This window comes from Delphinus delphis, chromosome 9 (assembly GCF_949987515.2).
Source record: "Delphinus delphis chromosome 9, mDelDel1.2, whole genome shotgun sequence".
In the NCBI taxonomy this organism is placed as follows: Eukaryota; Metazoa; Chordata; class Mammalia; order Artiodactyla; family Delphinidae; genus Delphinus; species Delphinus delphis.
The window spans coordinates 87,040,699-87,062,301 of NC_082691.1; the positions used below are offsets into that span (position 1 = coordinate 87,040,699).

A 21,603-nucleotide genomic window follows, 5' to 3' on the forward strand; every position below is an offset into this window, starting at 1 on the left:
CAAAAATACCAGGACACAAGCTCTGGCAATGGTATAGAATATCTGAAGTGAAGTCTGTTTCTAGTAAATCTGGGGCCCGTGGTCACTACTGATAGGCTAAAGAGCGGAGCATGGCTGTGACAAGGTTCCTGGGGTGACACTGTGCCAGTGGGTGCCTCCTTTCCTTCAGGGACACAGGAGAAGTGACAGGACTTTCCGTGGTGTGTTTGCAGTAGAAGGACTGTCTCATTCAGAGCTGGCCTCTGTTCACAGAGGCCCCACATCTTTAAAATCCACCAACACACTGAAAGTTCCCAGACTCCCCAAGCGTTTGTTCCCTCTCCACAGTGGCTAATCACCTTTCTCCACAGTCAACCAGTGGCTCCTTCCTCCCTCAGCTACAGTGTTGCTGGGAATAATGCAATGTTTCAAGCTTAATAGTTCGTCAACACGCAGAGGTTCTACTGCTCTCAGAGCTGAGGGGCCGGGAGGAATTGGGTGCGCTCTGGCAACCAGGGTGTCACAGGGCAATGGATTCTGACTGGATCATTGGACACACGCAGTGAAAACCATGCAGGAAAATCCCAGAGGCCCTTACTGTCTAGTTTAAGGCTATCTTACCAGGAAATCAGGGCCTGGAACTGAAGACAACTGAGATGGGCTGTTTCCGTAAGTATCTCCCATTGGACGCAGGTGAATATATCCAGGTATGCCAATTCCATGTACACTGGACCCACCTCTCTGGTCTCCAATGGACCATGTCAGCTTTATGACTTTGTAGCAGGCAGACGTTAGCAGATGCCCCATCCTGCAGTGCTTGACGTAATTATCAGGTAGGCTCCAGGCAATAATTACCCATTAACGGTTAGTCACTGCCTTGAGTTAAAGCCAAGAGTCTCCTACTTGCTCTCCCTTAAACCAAATCTAGGGGCCTGGGTGGTAAACCTGAAAAAAGAGCAACCATCGCCACCGCCTGGCAAGAAAAGCACATTATCTAAGATACCACTAAAGGTAAAACATACATAAAAACAACGTGTGTTTACAGGTGTGCATTGGCAAAACGGATGGCTGAACTGAGCACAGATTGAATATATACACATGGGTGTTAAATTTAAACTCCAGGCAAATGCTGGATCTTCCAAAAACGAAGGAATCCCTACATATGCTTTTAAATCTTTTTTTAAGAGGCCATACTTAGAAGGAGAGCCAGGATCCATGGGACCAGCCACCCGCCCCTCTGTTCTTCCCATGTGCACGCGGAACCTCAAGGCGGCAGGCACACTGGAGCCCAGTGTTAGAAACAGACGTGAGTATCTATAAACCAAGAAAATTGAGGTGCTTTAACCCAGCAGAGTAGCAAGAAGCATAACTAGCAAGTTTTAGGTATCTGAAGAGGAGGCAATAATTTTCAGCAACATTGTGAGCATTTAATATGTGCTGAGCAGTGTGTATTATGTCACTTGATTGTCCCAGTAATCCTGTCATGTATTACTTTACCTTTTTAATGATAAGAAACCTGAACATCAGAAAGGATAGGTAACATGCCCAATGTCACATAGCCAAGGAGCTAGGCTTTGATGACGTCTGTAACTTACTTTAAATAAAACAGTAAACAGTGTGGTATAATGTACGGAAGTTAGTTTTAATCTACGCCCAAGGATGGTTAGTCAACATCTGAAGTACTGACATGAAAAATGCATACACTCTCCAGGGCTGCTGACTTGGCTTTTGAAAGACTCACATCAGAGTCTACCCTGAGTCTTTCAACTACACTATCTTGATCAGCACCATTGGGTTTGTTAAAAAGCATAAGAGATGTTAGAAACAATTTTGCAGTGGGAAATTAAGCGGTGTCAAAGACAGACGACTGGATAGAATACTGTCCAGGGACCTCCGCCCTATGGTACAAGAATCTGGCAAGCCCGGAGCATTTGCGTCTTGGCTCAGGGCTCCCATTATGTTTCATCTTTCAAAAGATTCTGTCCTCTGATCCCACTAGAAGGTGTGCTGAAACCTACAACCAAAACATTGTTGCATCTGCCTCAAGTAAACCTTCCTTTAAATAAACCTCTCAGAGTCACGTTAGGGACTAAATGTTTGTGTCCTCCCAAAACTCCTATGTTGAGATCCTAATCCCCAATGTGATGGTATTAGGAGGTGGGGCCTTTAAAGGTAATTAGGTCATGAGGGTGGAGCCCTCCTGAGTAGGATTAGAAGAGAACAAGTGCCCCCCACTTCTCTCATACAAGGAGAAGACAGTCATCTGTACACCAGAAAGAAAATCTTCACCAAGAGCTGAACCATACTGGCACCCTAATCTTGGACTGCCAGTCTCCAGAACTGTGAGAAATGTCTGCTGCTTCAGCTACCCTGTCTATGGTATGGTGTTATAGCAGCCTAAACTGACCAAGACAGTCACTAAGTCAGCGCTTCCCAAACTCTCTCACTTCCTGACACACACACAGAAAATGATAATATTTGTACTACAGCCTGGAGCTAGAGAGGCTGGCTTGGGTGCTCTGCCAGCTGCACACTCCATGCATCCGCCAGCAGGGCTGAAGGAACTCGCCATCCCTGGCATACTAGCTGGGAAGAATGCAGGGTCTTCCCTGCGCTTCAAGAACAGGTGACTGCTTTTGTGTCTCCTCACCAACAAAGATGGGCACGTGTGGTGGAAACCAGTCTGATACCTGCTTTGTTGGGAGGTTGTAGGGGGAGGAGGCCTACAGCTCTCATCTATTTGTAATCATTGGAAACTGAACCCCCAAATAATCTGTTCATTGGGAATGGCCAAGTTGGCGTAAGCCGGGTTGCAACGCCAGGTCTGTCTGCTTCCAAAGTCTTTGCTGGGTCCTCGTGGCTCCATTGTTTCTCAGGCCCGAAGAAGCTTAATCAATGGTTATTTGTCAAACCTACAAGGGGAGCTCTCCAGGGAACGCCATGCCAAAGGGTTCTGTCCTTGGTGCTCTGCAGTTTCGCATTTTTATAAGTAATTTGAATGAAGACACTTATCAGATTTGCAGATGACAAACTCGAGGACTTGTGAAGGTCAAATGAGATACTACGGGAGAAGTCATGTGGTCCCTATTGGTGATAATGACACACAATTCAAAACTATCTTATCAGGCTGGAACAGGGTCCAAACTGGACTCCGAAATGAAATGGAATGTGATAACCATAACCATTTCAAAAAAATATGCCTGGATGAAGTACCAGATGGCAGAATTTGACATAAAGTACGAGTGTGGGAGGCGTATACAGATCCACCGGTTATGGACCAGCAGTGGGATGGAGCTGCCCCTAGATTGTAAGGAAGCCTTTGGCAAACAACCCTGCCACAGGGGAGTCCTGACACTGGGATCTGGCGCCCCGCCTCCCAGACTCCCACCTTCTCCACACATCAGTCTCAAAGTCAGACGTGGAGTCAGACCTAACCACGCATGGCGGCAATGAGCTCTCAATCTGCCTGGCAAGGTCATTAGAAGAGAAAGAACCCATTGTGTGCCACCAAAACGGGGTTGCTTGCATCCCCCGCAAAGACGTCCAACTTGCCAGCACAGCCTAGATGTGTGGCTCAGAGAAAAGAGTGGAAGGAGAGTTGATAAGAGCCTGGAATTTAAGATCTTCTTCACACAAGATGGAAGGAATAGGGGGAAAGGGGGAACATAAAAGCAGGCAATTAACTACCAAGGGGCAATCATTTGTCCCCTGAATAAAAATCTCTTTATTTCCTTGAATTTCACTTTGATGTCATCTTTTTTCTTTTTTCACTTTTGTGAAACCTCAGAACCTTCTGGCCTAAGACCACAGGAAGGCAGCCAAGTTTAATGGGGTCTTCATTTCAGAAAGGAAGTAACAGCAGTTCCTATGTCCTCCCAGGCAATACAGTAAGTCTGTGATCAAGACTCCAACTCAGTAGATGCTTTATTCACAACCACTGCGCAATGACGATTAAATAGAAGACTACACACCAGCACACAGCCACCACTGCGTGCTGACTTTCCTGTGACGCTACTTCCCACTTCCTGTGGACTCGCAGTGGTTTCATTACGTGTGATGCCCTCTACCGTCCGACCATTCTAGCACCCCTCTTTTTAAGCTCAGGATATCAAGAAAAAAACTAAGCCACCCTATTATTGGAGGCAAACAGAACTGCAAATAGGTATGAGACAGTTGCCTGCTTTCAAGAAGCTTTCAATTAAGGGGAAATATGAGAGGTAAATGCTAAAAATACAAGTCAATAGATCGTATATTACAAATAAATTCTTGGCAGCTTGAATCTGCAGAGAGTTTCTAGCTATACGGCTGCTATCTTGACACAAAATTCCTGGGGCTGGCTCACATCTGGAACGCAGACAAGGCTACGTGCAAAATTTGTTAGCTGGGAAAAACTCTTCCAGGCCTAATGATTTTTTAAAATTTGCAAATATAAATGCCATTCTTTCAAAACAATATGTGCTGGGGAAATGTTGCTTGATATTTTTAGGAGTTACTTTTCTCTCTCTGGCCACATGATATTCCTCAAGCTTTACACTCAAGCTCTCTGGAACACTCCAAACATGGGCATCTTCAAATTAAAGCAAGAGAACTTCTATTGCATCCCCAATCCTAGATGCCAAGATACCATTTCGCCTAATAAGGGCAGCCACACATATAATTACAGGTTTTAAAAAATACTTAATTCATCTGTTTTGAAGTATTTGCCGCGAAGCATTGGGTCTTGCTAGTATCGAGTCCTAAAAGAAGGAATGAGGAGGTTAGAATGAACAGCAGCAACGTCCTCGTGAAATCGGGCCTGGGTTTAGCAAAGCTCTCTCTCCCCCACTGCCCCTAGCACCCAGCCCAGGGCCCAGCCACACCCAGACCCGCTGTCCGATTCGACACTGCACACACAGTCGGCAGCTCAAGTATGTGCACCTTTCTTGGATCTTCTCATCTGACCACAGAACCAGAAGCCGCTTTGACATCTGATAAGCACAGGTCAGTGGGAAGTCTCTACAGTGACACTTAGGGGGCAGCGAGGTAGAAAGGCAGGAGCAGTGGGGATTCCCTGCCTCTATCCCAGACTCAGAGGCAGCCTTGGAGAGGAATGGGCTCAGCAATCCGCCCCCCACCCCATCTCCCAGCATGCAGAGTCAGGCGTAGAGGATGCCACCAGCACAGCCCCGGCTGATGTCAACTGGTCTATTTTGGTCCTAACCACACATCACTGTGGTTAAATTACTTCCCTTCTTAGGACCCCGGGCCCTGCCCTCTGCCCCCTACTAGGGAAACAAGTTGCCACCAGATAAACTGGGAAAACTACTGAGCTCCCTGAGACCAGCAGCACAGCTACATAAATACATTATGTACTGAGTGCAGCTGATAACATGTACAAGGGCTGGGTACAGAGGCGTGGCGCCGGAAGAGCAGAAACCCTGTCATCTCTGTACCGCTCTGAGAAGGTTAGAGCTCAAAAATACCTACCCTGGGGGATTCCCTGGTGGCGCAGTGGTTGAGAATCTGCCTGCCAATGCAGGGGACATGGGTTCATGCCCTGGTCTGGGAGGATCCCACATGCCGCGGAGCAGCTGGGCCCGTGAGCCACAACTGCTGGGCCTGCGTGTCCAGAGCCTGTGCTCCGCAACGGGAGAGGCCACGACAGTGAGAGGCCCGCGCAAAATAAATAAATAAATAAAGAAAGAAAGAAAGAAAGAAAGAAAGAATACCTACCCTGCCCACTGTTCCCCCTCCACAAGAGAGACCACAGTACAAGCCATTTTGATTAGCTGCTCTGAGACACCCAGGAGCAACCCAGAGAAGAGAGTAGCCCCATTGTTTCCCTTGAGATTGAACTGCAATTTTGCAGCTGAAGAGACCCTTTGGGGCTGAACTACCAGAATCCCTCATTCGAGAGGGCCGCTGTGAGCTGCGTCCATGCCAGCTGGATACCTCGGCCCGTCGGCAGACCCCCAGCCCCACGTGAGCCTGGTGACCTTCTGCAGCAGCACAGCGGGGCTGGGGGTGGACTTGAAGGAGTTAGATATTTTTCTCTCCAAACTCTGCTCAAGACAAATGGCCTATTTTCTAAAGTTCCCACAGTATAAGCACAAGAGGCTAAAAGTTTTGCCACCAGCCACTTCTACATCTCCTGGGCTTAACGGGGACCACCACATGACAAAGCGTCCCTGCAGAATGCAAAGCACTGGACACTGAGATGCTGACTCATTTTTTCCCCACATATTGCAAAGAGGGGGGAAGGAACCCTGCTTGAGTAGCTACTAGGTGCTAGGCTGCTCGTATTTTAATTCAAATACTTTCACCATAAATGTGTGAAGCAAAGTGTGATTACAGCGAATGGAACCTGCGGCCCCCTGGAGACGGACTGTCTCACCACGTCCCATCATGGGAATCATACAGATTTTTCTTGAAGGCTCTCTGGACCAAGCAAAACCTCCCAAGTGGCCAGATCCTACCTGCAGGCCCGGACTGCACAGACTGGCCCCTACTCCAGGACACAAAATTAGACAAACGAGATGTTATATTTCTAAAGGGCGAGATCAAAATGTTAATCCCCATCTCTCAGCTCAGGGTGGAGCTCGTTTCCCCAAACCACACCGTTTTGAGTGTGTCCACATTGAAAATGGGGTGAACACACCATGAAAGGGAACAAGCTAATGCCCAGAACGAAGACCTGGTCACTCTCCTTTGCTGAATTCTATTCTGCCTTTATTCCAGTCTTACTCTGTAATCGTCTGTGAATGACTCAACCTTCCGGAACCACGCTCTTTCCATTGGAAAATAACAGAGATCTCCTAAGGCAAGGTGAATGTCTGGATGTTTTCAGAATAATCTCAAGCAAAATGTTCAAGATAGTATGTTTAATTCAAAACATGAAGCACTTGAAAAATGTAAAATCTATATGTGGGTTTTCTTGCTTCTTTACCAAGCTTCTGCCAGATCCCAAAAGGAGCTCCTCTGTCTACCAGCGGGGCCAGAAGTAAACAGCAGAGTAAAAGCACAGAGACGCTGCTGCCAACAGCACAAGCGCCCCATGTGCGCTGGCCTCACCTCCACCCACACATCTTCCCACGTGCACCTCAATTCACCACGTCCAGAAAGACCACATCCCCGCCCCTCAACCCAGTCTCGGTCTAGAAATCTACAGCTCAGTGAAGGGTGTCGCCTTCCACCAGCTGCCCAAGCTGGACACCTGCAAGACATCCCCAAGTCCCCCGCCCCTCCCTCCTACCACCTTCCCCACCATATCCACCATCTGTCAGCTCTAACTCCCAGGGACCTGTCAAATCTGTCCCTTTCTCTGCTTTGCGACCACTTTGGGCAGCCCTCGTCCATGTCTCCTGGATTACCATAATAGCCTCACTTCTGATTCTTCCTCCACAATGCAAAGCTGGTCTCATTGATTCCTCATTTGGAGATCCCCAGGCCTCGCCACTGCCTGCCGAATGAAACCCTTATCTGGACGCTTCTCCTGGTCCTGGTCCTGGCCCAGCCTCCAGGGGTGTTTGCGCCTGGTCCCACTTCCCACCTCTGCTGTGGGCGCTCACCTCTCCATGCCTTGCCTATGCCGCTTCCTCCCCCAGGCACCTCTTTCCCATGTGTCCACAAGGCCAGTCCCACTCACCCTTCAAAACACCATTCAAACCTCCGAGTGATGGCCCCTCCTCCTCCAGAAGACCTTCGCCACATCCTGCCTTTCGTATCTGGACAGGCGCCCCTTCTTACACCTTCTCAGGAGGCCCTCTGCCTGCACAGAGCCCATGTCTTACCACCCTGTGTTTCATTATCTATAAACGTGTGCGCTGTGGCCACACCAAGCTGTGGGCTCTCCCATGGCAGGAACTGGGGCTTTCATCCCTGTACAGCCAAACTCTTGCATCGTGCCTAGCACATAGTAGGCCCTCAATAACTACTGACTAATTGATGGATCGATCAATTCATTGGCTAAATATTCCTTAGCTCACATCTACCTAACTAAACTATGTAAAATATATATGTATGGAGCAAAGTGAATGGTAGATACGGAAGGAAATCAAGACCTTTTTCCTTTCCCCGCAGGCCCCCATTAACCTACTACTGCCAGGATCGGGACTCCCCCTCCTGCCCCGGCCTCTGGACTCCTGCACTCACCATTTCCTCCAACGGTTTCCTGCTATCCCATGTGCATTCTCCCTTCTGACCCTCCGCAAGCTGCTTTTATCACTTACAGCTCTTCACCAGATCAGCAAACACAGGAGCTGGTAAAGGTGCAATGGTGAGAGGCCTAAGCTGAAACATTATTCTCTCTTACTTGATTTTCTCTAACCTTGCGTGTAAATAGAACCTTCCTTCTGACGCTCACCTGGTCCTTTAATATGCATAGCTACGTTCATCCTCACCTCCTGAGCTTCAGGTCAGGAACAGCAAGGGCTTATTCTGACTTGAAAGAAAGAGAAATTGAGGCCTAGCCCAGAGAAGGAACTTGGCTGAAAGAGATTCAGCAAACCTAGGATTAGAAGCCGGGTCTCCTGATTCCCTGGCCAGCACATAATACTTCTTCAATTGCTCCGAAAATGAAAACCTCAGGATTATTTTGCAGGAGAGAAAAAAATAAGCCTCAAGAAGCTGTTGCCACATTTCTGACAAGCTCCACTCAGAGGGCACCATAACTTACATAAATGATTTCCTATTACACCGCCATTGTCACTGCAACATGACAGTGCTGCAGCCTTCTTCAAGTGTTCTCTTTGTTGTTTTTCTGTACAGATCCCCCGGAAAGAAGAATCAAATATGGTCCGATGAGGAAAACAAACCACACGGCACCTGCAGACCCAGATTCCCCTTCTGCATGACTCCTCCTGAGGGGGACCAAAGAAAAGGCTCTGAATGGTCCCCCCCCTCAGAGGGCCTGAGCCCTCTCCCACCTGCCCTGTTCCCAGAGTTCTGCTGTGTCCCCGCAAATAGGATTCTTTTTTTTTTTTTTTAAATGAAAGCCAACAGTTTATGAAGAAGAAATGAAGTGGCAATTTCCCAGCATGCCTAGGAACCATACAAGCTGTTGTCAGGGTCTTCCTTTCAAAGGGTGACCGCTACACTCCACCAGAGTCAAGAGTGACAGAGCTCCAGTGCTTGACTTACAACTGCTTCATCATAGCAAGATATTTTAAATTTAAAACTCACTGCAGTTGGGTTCAAACTCAGCCGGGACTTGATTTACTGCTAATTCATGTCTCCGATTCCTATAATTCTAAACTCAGTCGCCAAACAGTTTAATGCTGCTAGAATCACCAGTGCTATGCTTTATGAATGGGCGTCAGGGGAACTTTCTTAGTAAGTGTGTGTTAGCAACTGTTATTCACTTTGGAAAAGGAACGCAGGGCTTGGGCAAAGCATGGTGAGGCGCTATAATTAGGCACGTGGGTCCCCAGGTGATCCAAATCCAAGTACTATGGGGGTGATACCCCACCCCAGCTCACACACACACACACACACACACACACACGCGCACACACACACACACACACACACACACGTGCATGCCCACACACATCATTACCTAGGCAGGAGGAACACCGGGCAGTGAAAAGCTTCCCATGGGAAATGCCTAGCTCTGCTCTCTGGATCACTACCCAATGGTAGAAACCATGAATTTACAGTCTAATTAGAAACGTTTGACCTCTCTAGGGTAGCAAAGTTTCTTCCCTGAGAGAAAATTTGTTTAAACCATCCAACATTTGGGGAGCTGTATCTTAATAACTCACGCCTTTTTTGTTAATTCAGAACATTTATCTTTGCCAGTTACACTGAAGTCTCTTATTCAGTAAGTGTAGCTGAAAAAATATATTGAGAAGGTGAATGTCATTACTCACGTATCTTGCAAACATCCATCTCGATCTATTACGTGCGACCGAAAAGTGCTATACTTGTTGGAAACGTTTCCACAAACCTGTCAGAACTGCAATCACACTCCTTAAAATGGTCCCTTTAGAAAATACACATCTGAAGGCACCAGGGTCGCCAACATCTCATAGCAATTCACAGCCATTTCTGAGATTCCCTAAAGCAAATGACAAGGACAAGAGGAAGCTGAGCTCCTCTGGAAGCTGCACCTCACCAGTCCCTATTTTAAGAGCACAGCACATTTGTTCTCCTGTTTTCTTCTCCTCCAAACTACATTCAAACCTGAAAGCTTCCAGATGAAGGCCAGCATCTCCTAAAATGCTTTCTGGGGAACACTTGTTCCAAGAAATGTCAACAGGTTTAAATACACCCACACAAAGGGATCCCTCCACTGAAAAAAATGGTTTGCTAAAAATAATTAACCAGAATTCTCTGTAGCCAAACTTCTTTGCCTTTAATGTGCATCTTGAATCTCCAAAGGAGGACACGGCATAAAGTGTTTGCAAGACTTACTTAGCCACAAACGCCTTTTCTGTGTGGGGGGGGGGCTCATCTTTGGGATCCTCTGGGAAATGCAGTTTGGTCATCCCTCCCAATCTATCGGCATCTAAACCCATAGTGAGCTTTACATGAAGAGCAAGAATTCATTTCCGTGTGCATCAGCATGAAGAGACCACGGCCCCTACCTGCCCCCCAACCACCATCACCCAGGACACTCTAGGATGATTGATGGGTTCAGCCTGCGCTTGTCTTGGTTCATCTTAATCCTCTGAAACAGCCACAGCCTTGATGTGGTTCGAAGCCAGCCCCTGCCAGACAGCTGGTTCACTCTTTCCTAGTTCTCTCCTTTACAGACTGTTCATCTCCTCTCCTTCTCCTCCACTCATTCATTCTTTTTACTCAGCACATATTTACTGATTGCTTCCAGTAAGACAGGCCCTACGCTGGGTACCAAGGATACAAGAGAAGGAAGAAACGGTCCCTGTCGTCTAAAGACATAAATAAATAAGTAATTTCAATGCTATTGGCATCATGGCCAGCAGCAGCTTCTTTAGCACCATTAAAAAGTATGAATTAAGTTCCTGATTACACAATAGACTGCTTCAAGCAGGGGCTGGTCCCTGACCCTCTGGGAGCAGGAAACCTTAGGCAGCCCTGCTAATGCAGACACGTCTCAAAGTCAGTGAGTGGCTGGCAACAATCACCAGTTAAGGGCAAGTGCATTTAGGGGAAGAAGACAGGGGTCAGTATCTAATGACAAAGAGAGCAGGGAAAGGGGTCACAAGCAGAGTGGGACCATCAGTCCTTTGCCCCACCTGACCCTAGAGGAGCTTCAAAGTACAAGAGTTGTTTAAAAAAAAAAAAAAAAAGGAGGGGTGCTGACTCCAGGCAATGACCTATGGGAAATATTTTATGCAGAAATGTCCCCTGTTGCCTTGTATTTCAACGCTTACAATAATTTTTTAAAACTGAAAGGGGCAAAGGTCATTTGCATCTGTCCCCAGCTTCCCAGCAGCTGTGCCCCTCTGCCATCACAAACAGAAGTGTTTGAGATGTTCACATACCACCACGTGGAAGGCATGCCTTTAGTCAATGAGCCCTACAAGATAGGAAACCTGGCTGGAACGCATGCTTCACGTGGTTCCTCTGGGGTTTAAACTGGGCGATCCATAGTGTAGTTGGCTATTTTGGCCAGAGTCGTGAATGCTGGGGGCTGAAGGAGGCCTTACTGGAGCATCCTGCTGTGGTTCGCTGACTCTGTTCTGAAGAACCATATCTTCCTTATATGGAACCCATTATCACAGACCCTCAATTTACGTACCTGCCCAGATCGCTCAACCCCACCAAACATCCCACCCCACCCCCAATTCTGGGCTTCAACCCCCTGCCCTGCTCCCAGCTGGAGCGGCCCCTGGGACACCGCACCCCATTCATTCCTCTGCTCCTAAAGTTCCTGCTCCCTTTCTTCCCTCAGGGGCAAAGGTCAGGGTCCTGCAGGTGCAACACCTTCAGGCCCACTCGGGGGGAGCCCCACGGAAGCCCCAGCCCCCGGGCCTGACCCCATAGGCTCTAGTTTGACCTGGCATCACGACCCCAAGGGGCGGGGGAGTTTCTGCCTCGTGGGGTAAAAGGTGCCCAGGGAGCTGCAGCAGGAAGAACCCAGCAGGAGGATGGATGCCGGCCATACCCATCCTCCAGACTTTTCTGAGACCGTGTTCCCATCAGGCTTCTCCCGGTACGTCCTGAGCACCTGAGCGACCAGCTGTGTTTCCTCGGGAAGCTGTGGCTAGCTTGGTGATACGTCATTCTTTGTGCCTTCCTTCCCTCCCTCTCCTCCCTCCTTCCTGCAGTCTTGCTGCCCTGGGATTCCACCGCTCAACAAAGTGCTACCACATCAGCTTTTGCCTTGGGCTCTGCTTTCTAGGAAACCCAGGCCAAGACTGGGGGTGAGGGGACAGGCAAGGGTGTCAGGCCCTGGGCTCCTCCATCACTTTCACCAGAACAGTCCATCTTGCTTCTGTTCTGTGTATTAGAATTCCACGTAAAATTGAATTTGAATAGAGAATTCCACTGCATAAATATTTTTGAAATCACTCATCTTGACCAATCCCCTCATTTTATAAATGGTAATACTGAAACATAAGGTGATTTTTTTCCCAAGACCCCTTTGCTGGTAAGTGACAGAGCTGGAATCATCTACATCTGTCTCCAAAAGCTAGCTTTTCCCACAACACCAGTGCTGTTTAACCAGGGGGACATACCAGCATCATGTAGGAACCTGAGAAAATATACACCTCCTGGATCTCATTCCTGTCTGAGAACCTCTCGGCTGCCTTGGAAGGACAAGGGGCAAACACTGAATGTGGAGTTGAACTGTCTACCCACCTGGCAAAATTCTGCTTGGAACGCCAGTATCTATATAATCACCAGAACCTAGTACGTAGTGTGAAAATTCAACTGAAACTTTTATTATAGACTCCACCCCTTCACTCACAGTCGGGAGCAGGCAAATGAAAGTGCTTGTTTTAGTCCAGCATTTCTTGGGGGGTTCCCAGGGCCACTGCACAGTATATCTACTTCTTGTAGTTTTAACCAATCCACATTCTAGTGCTTAAAGGCTCTGAGAAGTCCTGCAACAAAGAACCTCTTTCTCTCTGGTTTACACTCAGGATTTCTCAAACTTCTTTTTTTTTTTGTGGTACGAGGGCCTCTCACTGTTGTGGCCTCTCCCGTTGCGGAGCACAGGCTCCGGACGCGCAGGCTCAGCCGCCATGGCTCACGGGCCCAGCTGCTCCGCGGCATGTGGGATCTTCCCGGACCGGAGCACGAACCCGCGCCCCCCGTATCGGCAGGCGGACTCTCAACCACTGCGCCACCAGGGAAGCCCTCTCAAACTTCTCTGACCGTGAAAACTGTGTATGTGTACCACCTATTCACAGAATATGCTCTGTGAAATTCTGCTCTACTGTAGGTATCACCTTCGGGCAGCAGGACTGAGATGGAGAGGAAGAAAATCCACGCTAACCTTCTCTGCAAAGTTAGCTGACGTTCCACGCAGGCTGGTTCAATCACACATCCCAGGGGCTGCCGCCCTGCCAGGCCCTCCTCTCATTGTCTATTCCCTCCACGAGAGGAGAAGCGATCGTCCAGCTCTCCTCGGCTTCCTGTCCCTCCTCTTGACCTCTGGGCCAAAGCCAAAGAATGGTTTGTTCACGCCCTGGTGCCCGACCCCACTCTACCCAGAAGGAAATCCATGAGTTGGGCTCGTAGCAGACAAGTTCAATGAGGATGTGAAGTGGGAACCCGATCTTGAGTGAAGACCAGGAAAGCCTTTGACCAGCTCCGGTTTTCCTTTCCTCTGGTTCCACTGACCTCTTCCTCCACAGCTCCTCTCCTCATGGCTCCTAATGAAAATCCTTGTCCCTGGAAGACCTTGGGAATTGATTCGGCTAGTCTGAGTTCAGCACATCGACTGCAGAGACGATATCCTCTTAGCTAGTGATCTGTTTTGTGTTGGATTGACAAAACATTCCAAAATCCAATTTGCTGTTGCGAATCCTGGTTCACGGAGAACGCGCCGTGGAGAGGGCGGGGGGTAGCCAAGCTTAGCTGGCAAAGAGAGGATGCCTGAGGTCTCGCACACACCTGTTGGCACGAGTCTGAGCAGGCCAACGGTGGCAGCCATTCCTGCTGCTGCCCAGAGGGGTGGTGATGAAATCCGAGTGCACCCTTTCAGCCACCTCAAGTTTGGCAGAAGCTTCATTCACTTCAGCGTAGAGGAGAAGCCAAATAAATAACGTGCAGAATAAAAGGTTGTGGTCCAGAGGGAAAAACCAAACCAACTGCAGCACCTGCCGATGCTCCCTGACGTGTTCAGGCCCAGAGAGGTCAGGTCAGGCAGCTCAGTAGGCCCGACGTTCAGGTGGGACAGCACCCATCCAGGCGCACGGGCTCCAGCAGGGCCTCACTGCCCATACCTCTCAGAATCGGGATGTCATTCCTAACTAAGCGCTACGCTTGCACTAAGTGTGCACAAAGACCTTCCTCACCCACAGCCCGTTTCCACCGATTTCCACTGAATCTCTGCTCCAACACCATATGGTCCAGGCACCCAGCACAGCATGACATCCACAGACAAAGATTCCTTCCCTGCCTCTGTCTTCCAAAATCTGGAACCCTAGGGCTAATCAATGAATGAGCCAGCAAGTATTGAGCACCTACTATGAGCATCTTTCCCCAAGAACGAAGAGACTAGGTACCGCGTAGCAGCCCGGGGCATTCATTCCATCTTTGTTCCCAGACCAGCAAAATGAGAATAAACAATCCCCACCTTACAGGGTGATTTGAAGGATTAAGTGAGAGAGTGCCGTTTCTACAGCGCCAGCAAATTGGAAGTAGCCACTGGGAGAACTAGACTCCTACCAGCACAAGACTCAGAGCCTCACAGGATGAAAAGCAGAGAGCGGGACACACTCATTCACTCCTCCTCCGTTTTTTCCCAGGATGAAACAGGAGCTGACAAATGAGGCGAGAGTCACCCTCAGAAACCGAGCACTCTGCCAGAATGATCCTCGCAATTTCACAACCAACGACAGTCAAGGATAAGGCTCGGCCCCATGTGATGAAGGGGGAAGTCGAGGTTCAAAACATGAATAGATTTGCCTGGCGTCACAGAGGCGGTCCAAGGGAGAAACCAGATCTTCTAAACTTCACCCCAGCCCACTCTCCCACATACCTCCCCAGGGTTTGCTAAGGATGCAAACTGCATAGTAACAAGGAGGGAGGTCCGTCTGCCTAGGCTGAGACCTGGCTCCACCCGCTACCAGCTGTGTGACCTTGGACAATATCCTCACCTACCCCCCACCTCCCCCCATCTCAGTTTCCTCGCCAGGAAATGGGGATAGTAACAGTGAGCGCCTCTCTGGGCTGTTACAAGGAAGACATGGGGCCAACCTGTGCAAACCCTTAAATGATGCCTCCCCCAAGTAAGTGCTCAATAAATACTAGCCAGCGTCGTCATCATTAATTATTATTATTTTCCACTCTCTTATTTTCACAAGGACAAATACCAACGTCCTCACCACCTCTTCCCTGGGGAGGCTGATGCCACCTGACCATAAGCACGGGGATCCTGGGGCTCACGCAGACTCACCCTGGGACTCGGGAAGCTTTTCTTCCAAGCTGCTTCACACCAAGCAGGGAAGCAGCCTCCTCCTTCTGGAACAAGGCCTCTGTTCTGGGAATCAGGACCCCCTGCCTTTCTCCGCTTTCAAGATCCATCTCTTACCACTTCGCAGCAGAGTCCCCTTCCGTCTCCCTGCTGACTCCACGTTCCTGCCACAACTAAAAGGCTCCAGTCTGGACAGTAAGGAGGGAAGAAGGAAGAGGGGGTCAAGTCCAGACCAAGGGAGGGGATCAGGTGGCGGTGCATGGTAGGGAGCAGTGGGACTCACAGCTACTAAACAGGAAGCTAGTGTCCGCAGGGCTGCACGTGGACCCAGCCTCGATCACCAGAACCTATCGGGCAATTACCCTAATCACGTGCATCTCCCCAACAGTCGTTTGATTTATTAGTGCGCCATCTTTTTAAAATGCCGCTTTTAAATATAAATAACACTTAATCATCCAGCTGTCGTTAAATTCATGTTATATTGATTTCTTGGAGTGCCACAAATTTGAGGGCGAATGGGCCGGTGGATGTATGCACAAGGCCACGAGGTGGATTAGCAAGGGGGTGGGGGAGGGATGGGAGGAAAGGGAGGTGGGAAGGAGGAGGGGATGTCAAGGGAGAGAAATGAGCCCTGCTCAACTGCCGGAGGGTCTGAGCCAGTTTCACATTGGGCAGCGCTGGACACAAATAAGAAGAGGAGAAGAGAGCCCAGAAGGACTGGCGCATCTGTTGCACAGACTCATCACAGCCTAGAGCGCGGGTCGGTTTTCTGTTGTCACAGCCCATTGCTGAAGCCACCGCAACAGGTCTCCGAGGTGGCATTCTCTGTGCAGTGGTTTCTCCGGGTGAGCAGGGGGGAGAAACGACTGAAAAAATGCCCCCTCGCTGGCTAGGAGGAGAGCGATCGGCAGCCGTTTCTTTGCATCAAAGCTTGGTGATAACTAGGAGTTAAGCGGGGGTGATTTCCCCACCCCCTTAGCTCTCTCTCCACTTCAGGACTGCTGCCTCCCTAGAAAGCCCCCACTTAATTCCCAGCAGCCCTCATTGTGATTAAAAGGATCCGAGGCCAGGTGTAGGCAGACTCTGCCCTGCAGATTTCCCTGTCTGCGGGGAGCAGCGGCTGCGGCAGAAGCAGCGGGTGAGGGAGAGGTGCAGAGAAGCAAAAAGGAAACAAGTTGATGGCCTCAGATTCCTCCGGAAACGTTTGCAGAGTGTGTCGGTGGGCATCCAGAATGAAGTGCTGGGAGGACAGAGGAGAGCACGGGAGTACCAAATAGGGCAAAAAGAACGGCTCGCGGGCAACCCAGGCCGCGCTCTCACAGCAGAGGCGCCTGGAGCACAGCCCGGCAGCAGCGAGGGTCTGCTGAAAAGAAGCTTTCGCGGTTGGGGCTTTTCCAGTTTGATTCCCTTCCGAGCAGTGAGGAAGACCCCAGAGAACTTAAAAGGAAGGTCACAGAGGAGTGGTGGAGAGGGAGAGTGGCAACGTGACATGCTCCGGGGCTGGGCCAGAGAACCCGGAAAAAATGAGATGTACAGCCAGCTTTACATATGTTAATTAACGCCTGCTTTGTCCTAGAAACCAAACTGGTACCTAACACTAAGTTCGGAAAGTGTGGGGATTTTTTGACCCACGCTAAAAAACGTTTAGCTTATCACCGGCATAATGACTGCTGGCTTAGCGTGAATGTGATGGGTCCTGAGCCTGCAAACATCCGAGAAAGGAAAGAAGGTGGGGAAGGAAGCAGAGAAAGGGGCAGAGGTCTACGAGGAAGACGCACAGCCACTTCAGGCAGCTCTGGACCGCACCTTTTTGCCCCTTCAAGGTCCCGTGAGGAAACGTCTACCTGGGAGCCACCCACTGTCGCTGGAGTTCCCTATTTCTGTAGAAAACCGTGTGCTGCCCCACGCGTATGTGGAATCTCCCTGGCCACTCACCCAAAGGGCATGCGAGCAAAGTGTTCCGGTTCTTCCACAGCCCGAAAGACAGAGCTGGGTCCTGTTGTCACATGTGGATGGACGAGCTGACCACATACAGCAAGGCTCTTTGAGAAGGCGTGTGCATATCTGGGTATGTGTACACACAACCACCATTCTTAAAAAGAAAATAATGTCTGTTCCCCTGACTGGGTTCTCCCCATTGTGAGAGCTTTGCTTTATTCCATCTACCCTTTTTCAATCAATCAAAGGGCAGCTCACACAGCACACAGCAGGGAACACAATCTCCCTCCCGGGGACGTCTGGTTCTTTCCTCCCCAGCCTAGCCGAAGACCTTTTCAGGAGCTGAAAAAAGTTTGGAAATAGCAGAGATGGGGGTACGAAGAGGGCCCTTTAGTTCAGCACCCATCTTCAGGATTTACAGAATTAACCAAATCCTGTGCCCAGCACTGAGGCCCACTTGTTCAAAAGAATGTTGCCTCCTTTCTCCTCATGTTCTGGAAAACTCCCAACATATTTTTCCCACTGGTGGGTTTGTAGGACACTCTGAACACATGATCTTGTATAGAGAGCACAAGCTGATTCCATTTCTTGCCAAGCTGCCCAACAAGCTACGCCAAAAGGGACAGCTATAGAAACGCAGAACTTGGCTATATCTATATTCAACTCCAAAATAATGCTGTACCTGGGTCTCACATTGTCCTCCCTACAATTGAGCCCTGAATGAACTGGCCTTTGGCCACCCCCCCGCAAAGTGGGAACTATGAAAAACCCCTTTTGGAACCCCACCCCCTCCCACCTCCTCCAGAAAAAGTTTGAAAATGAGCAGCCTGTGAAACTCCAGCCGGGGAGAAAAAGAAAGGACGAGCTTTAGGGAAATAGAACCTTGAACCACAGGCTTCTGGAGAGTGATTCTCCACGTCAAGAGCAGCCTGGCTCTGGGAGATGCTGCCAGACCCAGGAATGCCTGGCCTTCTTGTAGGGTGGACACTGCTGAGGTGGTCATGGGGGGGGGACCCTCCTCCCTTCCTGCACTGCACCCCCCTCCATCCCCCTTCTAGTTCTGTTTCTCAGACACACCGCTCGGAAAGGCATGTGGCAGGTGTTAGGCGCGGGCACAGGGGAAGCAGCCCCACGCTTCCCTGCACAGTGCAGAGAGGCTAGGGACACCCAAGTGCGTGTAAGATTGCTGCTGTCCACAGACTGGAGACGTGAGTAGGTTAGACGTTTTATGGAGGATCCGACCCCACACACTCTCCCTAGACAAACAACACACCCAAAGCCATGCTTAAGCCCCTTCCTGCCTGAAATCCAGGCGCATTGCCGGGAAAGCAGTGCCTTGCTTCAGAAAGGCGTTTGTGCTGCCTCTTACTGGGGAAACGCAGTGTCTGTTCCATATGCACCGCCCTACAGAACTGCCGCCCCATCCGCCTCTGTGGCCTCCTCCCCGCGCGCTGGGCCACCACGCTCTCCAAAGATCTGTCTGAGTATCTGTCGGTCTGTCTCGCGTTAAAATCCCACGGTGCGCAAAGGCCACGGAGCAGAGATTACATTGGGCGGGTCTCCCAAGACCATTACTTCTCCTGTTTTTTAAACCAGCCAGGGATGCCAGCGGCTGGGAACTGAAAAAAATCGCTCCCTCAACGTAGCCAGGTGGGAGGGAGAGGCAGTAATACACAGAATCCCACCCCGAAAGTCCTGGTTAGAGAAGTCTGAGTCCGGGAGCGTCAGAGGAGAAAGAACATGGGAAATACCTGATCCGGCCGCGCGGCACCTACGTGGGTGTCCAGGTGGGACGTGGGCAGGTGCGTGTGCATGGCGTGTGCCCGTGTGTATATGTGTGTGCGCCCGTGTGTGTGTGCGTGCGTGCAGGGGGCTGGCTCCGGGGCATTCGAGGACTCCGGACCGAGCCGGCATCTCCTCCCGCGCTGCCCTCGCCCGCCCGCCCGGCCGCCCGGCCGGCTCCTTACCTGCAAGCGCCGCTTTGCCTGCTTCAGCGGGAGCGCCGCATTGACACTGCAGATGGTGCCGGTGCCGCTGCCTCTCGCCCTCCTCTGAACGTGTGCGTGTGCGCGCGTGTGGCTGCCTCCTCCAGCCCCAGCCCCGAACCAACGAACGCGAATACTCCACCGAGGCACGGGGAACCCGGGGGGAGGCCAGGGAAACGGAGGGCGAAATCAGAGCCTACGGGGCTTGACAGCTCCTCTGGCGGCGTCCAAGGTGGGCAGAATGTCCAACAAAAAGGTCGGGAAATGCGGCTCGCTTCCAAGCACCCCTTTCCCCACCCACCCAGCCCTGGAGCCCGAGCAGTAGCGGCGGCTCTCGGGGGCTGCGGTGGCGACGCGGGGCCGCCCCCTTCGTCCCCACCCCCGCGGGCTGAATGTCCTTGATGCCAAGCGGGCACGGCGGCGTCACTCCGCGCCGCCCATGCTCGCCAGGTCGGGCCGCTGCCCGGGCGAGGCGAGTGCGCGGGGGACCCGCCGGGGAGCGCTGTTGGCGCCTCGGCGCGCCTCCCTGGGTAGCGGCGGCCGCCCCCCGGCCACACGCGGCCGGCCGCGCCGCAGCTGCCCCCGCCTCCACCCGGGGCCGGGCCGGGCCGGGCCGAGGGGCCGGAGCTGGGGGGCCGCTGGAGCCGCCGGCTGCTCCCCGGGGAGGCGCGGGGCGGCGGCGGCCGCCGGCGCTGCGGCAGCGGAGAGCGCGGCCGCGGGCCGAGCCGGGCCTCCCGGGCGCGTCCCCCGGCCCCCCGGGCGGGCTGCTTGCAAAGTTTGCAGGGGGCAGGGAGCGGGGCCGCCGCTGGCTCGGCCGCCGCCGGAGCTCCCGGGCTGCCTGCTGCCGCCGCGGCTCGCTGCTGCTGTGCATTGAAGCCCGGCCAAGCGCTGCAAAAACTCCAGCTGCCTGGCGCTCTCTGGGTCCTCCTCTCCTCCCTCCCGCCCTCCCCGCTTCCCAGCCTCCCTCCCTCCCTCGCCTCGCCCCCGCCCCTCCCCGCCGCCCGCCGCCCGCCAACCGCCGCCGCTCTCTCCCTGGCTCGTGCTGGCTGGCTTGGAGCTCGGCTGACAGCTAGACCGCCCGAGAGCTGCCGGCAGAGGGGGCAGGGGGCAGGGGACGCCTCCCCGCACCCCGCGCCCGCCGCCGCCCGCCTAGCCCCCGCTCTCCGCTCCCACGTTTGCGGACACCCGCCGGGCGACCCTGCCTGCGGCTGTGTGAGGCACACAGCCGCCTCGGAAGGTCCGGATGTGGGCGCCGACGGTCGGAGGGACCCGCAGGTGCTCAGAGCCGACACCGACACAGGCACCCATGCCGAATCAGAACCCCGCCCCAGAACCCTCACACAGGACCTGAGGACGGGGAGGCTGGGTGAGATAGCATGGGTGGCCAAGGGCGCTAGAGCTCGCTGGGTAACCTGACTCGTCTAGTCCTGTTTCTACTAAGAGGCCGACCGGCTCCTCTCTTCTCCAAAACCCTAGATCCTAGGCAGCACTGTGCCCATCCTCCAAGAGAAACTGAAGGGATTCCCACACTTATTTAGCCCCAGACTTCCACGGATTCCTCACTCATCCCCGCAACACCACAGCCCCCCAAAATGGCACCATCAACTGTGCCCACCCCATGGGCAACCACCAAGGATGACCCTCGAAAGGAGCCCATGGTTTCTGGCTTCCTCCCTCATGGCTGTCCACTTTCCTTTTTCCCCACAGCCAGCAACTTCCTGTCCATTCCTGTCCTCCCATCAAGACACCTTAAGGGAATCTTATTAGGTGGAAATGACTGACAACAGCATACATTTCTATGCCTTCCTGTAGGGCTTCTATTTTCAGAGATCAGAGTTGTAAACCAGGGAGACTGAAACCAGCTGTGTGCTGACAGGGTATACAAGCCCCAAGGTGGACGGCACACTCGGGTCAGGCCGGGCCCACCTAGACAGGCCTTGCTGAAGCTTTGCTTTGGAGAGGTGGCTGCCTGGACGAGAAGGAGAGAGCCACGCCAGACTGAGGATGAAACCAGACGTTGGGTTGTTTGGCGGAAGGGTATTCCAGGAGACAGAGTGGAGCCTTGAGAGCCTCTGGTCCTCTGCTGAGTATCGCAGGGCACAGAAAGAAGCAAGGAGTGATCTTATTAGCTTGCGTTAATACATTGATCCG

General features: G+C 51.7%; 1 protein-coding gene across 2 annotated transcripts in view; it reads right to left on the reverse strand.

Annotated features, from left to right (window-relative positions):
* PLXNA4 (plexin A4) overlaps window positions 1-19,733 on the reverse strand; it is a 200,903-nt gene extending 181,170 nt beyond the window's left edge. For both annotated transcript variants that reach the window (XM_060020913.1, XM_060020912.1), the window contains exon 1: window positions 19,435-19,733. The gene's annotated coding sequence lies outside the window, so the exon portion shown is untranslated. The remainder of the gene's footprint in view (window positions 1-19,434) is intronic.
* Window positions 19,734-21,603: the final 1,870 nt, after the last annotated feature.